Genomic DNA, 5403 nt, shown 5'->3' with positions numbered 1-5403 from the left:
TCAGTTCCTCAGCAGTCACACGGGGACTTCTCTCCACTCTACGCTTCAGGTAGCGCACAGCAGTCGAAGTCAGCATCTTCTTTCTGCCACGACCAGGTAGCGTTTCAACAGTGCCCTTTGCCTTGAATTTGCGAATGATGCTTCCTAAGGTGTCTCTTGGTATGTTTAACATCTTTGCAATCTTCTTATAGCCATTGCCCTTCCTGTGAAGAGAAATCACCTCTTCTCTTGTCTTCCTGGACCATTCTCTTGCCTTCACCATGTTTGTAACCACACCAGTAAATGTCTAGAAGGAGCTGAGTATCACAGTCATTTTAAAGCTGCCTAATTGGTGCTTATTATGCTTGATTGCTGCTCGGTGACATCCACAGGTGTTTTCAATACCTGATGGAAAGCACCTGTATGAACCTCTGTTCTTCAGAGTGGTAGTCTTTAAGGGGTTGAATAATTGTGGCAATGAAGAAACCACATAAGAACCATTTACTACTGTATTACATAAACAATTGATGTCATTTTAGTTGCATTTGGGTAGTTACAACGTCCTTGTAGGATTTGATTCTGAATACAATTCCAAATGTACACTATAGTCCCTAAACCCCTTTACAGCATTGGGGGTTGAATAATTTTGGACACAACTGTATATGAAGGAAGGTCGGACACATTGGAGGAGGAAGTTCTTCTATGTAATGAGAAATGTTGCTTTCAGTGAGAAGAATGCGGAGCGGACACATTGTTACATTGTACAGATACCACTTGTGTGTGAAGGGAACAGCAAGGTCCAGTTCTACTGATCACTGTCAGTGATAAACCGCAATCACAACATCTGTTATCCCACACTCAGTGACATCTCACCGTGATTGGTCCTGTAAAGACAAGCTCCGCCTCTTTATTACACATCATCATTTCATTCAGGGATCAAATCTCCAACTTTTATCCATTATTTGTTCCTTTTTTAGTTTCTTTTACACTTGTGGAATATTTTATATAAAAGATGGTGGGCGGAGATACATAGTAACATTGTGCTTCTCCCTGTGGGAGGGGTGTGGCTACAGCTGTCTATATATGGGTATGGGGGCGGAGTCTGGCAGTGGTTTTGCATTCTATATGGCATTCTGTGGGAGTCATTGTACACGATATTTCCGAGTTGCAATGTTTGTGTGACACCATTTCAGAGGCATTCTGCAAGGGAAACTTTCACAGAATGGGAGAAAGTTCTTTGTGATCATACAAATCATGGGGCCCTATACATCCTCCCTGACAGGGCCCCCTTCCTGCTATAGGAGTACGGCCTGCACCCCAATATTTGGCAGCACCATGGCATCATTTATGTCTTTGTTGGCACGGCACGGCCCCGTGTGGATGACTTCTCGGCCTTTTGGCTAAGATCAAGTGTAGTATCTGTTCTTATCAGTGTCCTGCAGGGGTGCTCCACAGTCATTCTAGCTTTGCGGGGATGACTGGTTGTATAGTACCCCTGCTGGTATGATGGGGGTCCTGATGGCTATTACGGGGGGAACAGAAAGCGGGAGTCCACGAGTACAAGCTGGGGCCCGGGAGTAATTCTCCTTTGGAACGTCAGAGGGATCCAGTATCTCCTGATTCGAACGGATCTACCTTGGTCTGGCCAGGGGCCGGGAAGGCAGAAAGTCCGCAAACACAGTGCCCCCTGAGTAGTCGCCTCAGGGGTGCTCTGAGTAGCACTTGGGGGTGGGACCCCACGTTGCGAAAAGGCACATGGTCACTGAGTTTAAACACTTTTTGCACTGCGCCTCTAGGACCGGGCCTTTTGGCTAAGTTCTGGGCAATTTTTGTTACAGACCTCAGGGCCTGGTCTGTGCACAATTTGGCACGACCATTTTTTTTATTTTCTATTTATTTAATTTATTGCATCTCCCACGTTTGTCACTTTTTTCTTACTTATGTGTGTGTTTTTCCACATGATGGAGGGTGTGGGTCCTCGGGCCTGCCCTGAAGTCTAGGGGGAGGATGTGTGGCCTTTTGGTTCCTTCCTCCCCTGTCCCTGGGGGGTTTTCTCTTCGGGAGAGCCCCCTGACCAAGTACTGGGTGGCTGGCTTCGGCTGGCCACAAGGAACGGTGGTCCCCCAGGCCTTTTGGCTAGGTAGACCAAATGGGAAACCTTGTCCCTGTCAGGAGCTTTGTGCCCCGGGGGATCAGGGTAGTGGTCCATCCCTTCCGGGGGAAGGACAAGCACACCCCTAAGTGCACTTTTTCGTGTGGTGTTTTGCACTTGCACATTTTTTGTGAACACTTACGTGTTTTTCATTTTTCGCACGTTTGCGGACTTAAAAAGAAAAAAAAAAATCGGTTCTTATCAGTTTTTGGGGGAGGGGATGCCGGTGCCTCCTGTTGGGTGGGGGGTGCTGGTTAGTACCTGTTCTTAGGTGGGAATGGTGAGAGTGGTGGGGGAGCCTTTTCCTCTCGTGTTGATTCTGGCCTGGTACACCAGGCTGGTCCCCGGTTGTAGGCAAGGCTCTACCTAAGCTTTCTAAGTTCTGATGCCTTTCTGGTAGGGATGGGACTGCTCTGGTCTGGCCGAGGGCCGGGCTGAGAAAGAGTTTTAGGCACCTTGGTCACTATACCAATCACACTTTTTTTTGCACCTGCCTCTAGGGCCGGGCCTTTTGGCCAGGACCAGAGGAATTTTTTATTCCTGGCCGAACGGCCCACCATAGTATTGCACTATGGCACCAAGCACTTTTCTACTGCCCTCCCTTTTTTTAATATTTGTTTTTCACTTGCACTTTTTGCACAGCACCTACGCACTTTTTTCACTTCTGATTACTAGGATGTAGGTCCTCGGGCCTGCCCTGAAAGTCTTGGGTGGAGGCATGTGGCCTTTTGGTCAGGGTCTTCTCCTCTCATGGGGCCTCCCTTCAGGAGAACCCCACTTAATACTTGAGTGGCCTTGCTTCGGCAGGCCTCCTGAAGAAAGGGGTCCACCTGGTTTTAGCCAGGTGGATCTAGTGAGTGCCTCAGTTCCTGTCAGGAGCCATGCACCCCGGGGGATCAGGGCTAGGGCCCTTTCTCTTTGGAGTAGGGCCAGACGTATACCCTGCGCACTTTTTTGTGTGCTTCACTTTTAAGTGCTCACTTTTTTTTGCATTGGGTGCTAGTTTTGTGAGTGTGTTCACTACACCGCGGGACTTCAAAAATAAAAAAATGGCCCTGTGTGGCTCCATCCCGAGGAATCTTCTGCTCACATTACCACCATCTCTCACTAGAGCTCACATGACTGGTGGCCATGTTGCACTTAGCAGAGAGCTACCAACCAAGAAAGGAGGATGGGAAGGGAAGAGTCTTCTGCTGACCCAATGGTGCAAGTACTGCCTCTACCCTCCTGTCGGAGGCCCTGATGCCATTCAATACAGTTCAGAATTGGGTCCAATAACAGCAAGCAATCCTCTAAATGACTTGTGACCATTGGCTATCTATAGTCACATGCCTGATGAAGGGGTCCTTCAAGACTCAGAAACGTCACACTTGCTGTAACTATGTGATTGCTTATTAAAGCTTTGGACCCATAACTGGAGATCCTCGGAGTGCTGGTGACGTTCTTCCCACATTGGCTATCTATGGCTCAGAAGAATTGATGGGTTCAGATTTCCAGACCTCTAACGTCTCCATCACATCATTCGGCTGAAGGAAGATATAGCAAGATCTTTAGAACGTTACGGAAGTATCAGGGACCAGGTCCTACACCCATGGGTCTCCTGATATATGGTGCAGGGATGGGTCAGGAACTGGTGAGATGACCACCATTTGCAGGTTGTAGAACAGCAATACCTCTGTGAAGTTACTGGCTCAGAGCCCCCATGGCTGACAGTATGTATGATTTCTAGGTACTCAATCCCTTTGTTGTCCTGTCAGGGAGATTCTCCTTCTCTTCCTTTCTTGAAGACACAACATGAAGTGAGAGGAAAGTTCTACAAAATGAGAGCAATTCCCCTCATAGACAGTTGTCACCGGAACACATGTCCACCTTGGAAAATTTCCCCTCACCTCCATTTCTAGTGACAGCTTTACAATGCGGGTTATTGGATAATGAAGAGCAGGACAAATATGAAGGGTAAATAAACCCAGCAGGGACTTAGACAGCAAAAGGAACCGGAATAAATGTCAGAGAGGTGCTTGGAACACCGATAGTCACTAGTGCAATATTGCAGAATGTCCAGCCAATGAGCAATAGCACCGGTGAGGCTGCTCTTGTCAGACAGGGAAACCCTTACAGGGGAATCTGAATCCAGAAACAGAACGATGTCACGGAGAGCGCCAAACCACAATAAGTCCAAGAAAACTTTAACTCTTCTTCAAATAATTGGAAAAAAACAAAAACAAACAACCGACACGTTTCCTGATTCTGAACACTTCTTCAGGGTTGGATGTTATAAATGTACAAAACATTTTCCTGTGTGGATCTGTTTCAGATACATAAACGTTACATAACTTCAGTTTGTTATTTGTGCTATTTGAGTCCTTACAGGAATTTATAGAACATTCAAGTCCTGATGAAGGGGGAGGGATCAGACCCCTGAAACACGTTGGATGTTTTATTTCACCGGTTCCCCACCGCCCTATAGTAGAACTACTGCTACAGGGTGGCATGGCTGAGCAAAATCACATATATATATATATATACATGATTTTGTATTCTCATGTAGGAGGTGCGTGCACCATCCTACTTGCACCACCCTACCTGCACCACCCTACCCACACTGCCACTGACGGCTACAGCTGTCGATCACCGGGTCCCAGATGGAGACTCCCTGCCGGCACCCGGTGATCACCGAGGAACAGTGACAGGGGAGAGGTCTGTATGTAAACAATACAGATCTCTCCCCTGTCAGCGCCAACAGGCTGCTTTGTATCTCTCTGCACAGCATGTCTACATGCTAACACATACAGCACACAGTTAACCCTTTGATGGCCTCTCATGTTAACCCCTTCCTGCCCAGTGCCATTAGTACAGTGTCAGTGCTTTTTATTAGAACTGATCACTGTATTGGTTTCATTGGGGATGTCAGTGACACGAAGTCAGTTCCCCCCCCCCCCCACAGTGTCAGAATGTCCGCCGCAGCCCCGCTATAAGTCGCCATTACTAGTATAAAAAGAAAAATCCCAGAATATATACCGCCATTTGTAGATCCTATAACTTTCACGTAAACCAATTAATTTACACGTATTGGGATTTTTTTTTTAGCAAAGACACGGAGCAGAATACATTTTGGTATAAATTTATGACGAAATTTGATTTTTACATTTTTTATTGGACATGTTTTATAGCAAAAAGTCAAAAATATTATTTTTTTTCAAAATTGTCGTTCTTTTTTTGTTTTTAGTGCAAAAAATAAAAATGCACAGGTGATGAAATACCACCGAAAGAAA

At 46.5% G+C, this 5403-nt stretch overlaps 1 pseudogene; it reads left to right on the top strand.

The window, feature by feature from the left end:
* The first annotated feature begins 1359 nt into the window (after positions 1–1359).
* On the top strand, positions 1360–1521 carry LOC149457339 (U2 spliceosomal RNA; annotated as a pseudogene).
* The last annotated feature ends 3882 nt before the right edge of the window (positions 1522–5403 follow it).

The sequence above is a fragment of the Staurois parvus genome, unplaced genomic scaffold, assembly GCF_062004578.1.
Source record: "Staurois parvus isolate SC_StPar_1 unplaced genomic scaffold, SC_StPar_1.0 ptg000325l, whole genome shotgun sequence".
Taxonomy (NCBI): Eukaryota; Metazoa; Chordata; class Amphibia; order Anura; family Ranidae; genus Staurois; species Staurois parvus.
The sequence above is the reverse complement of the archived record's forward strand: the minus strand, read 5'-3'. Positions and strand labels throughout refer to the sequence as shown.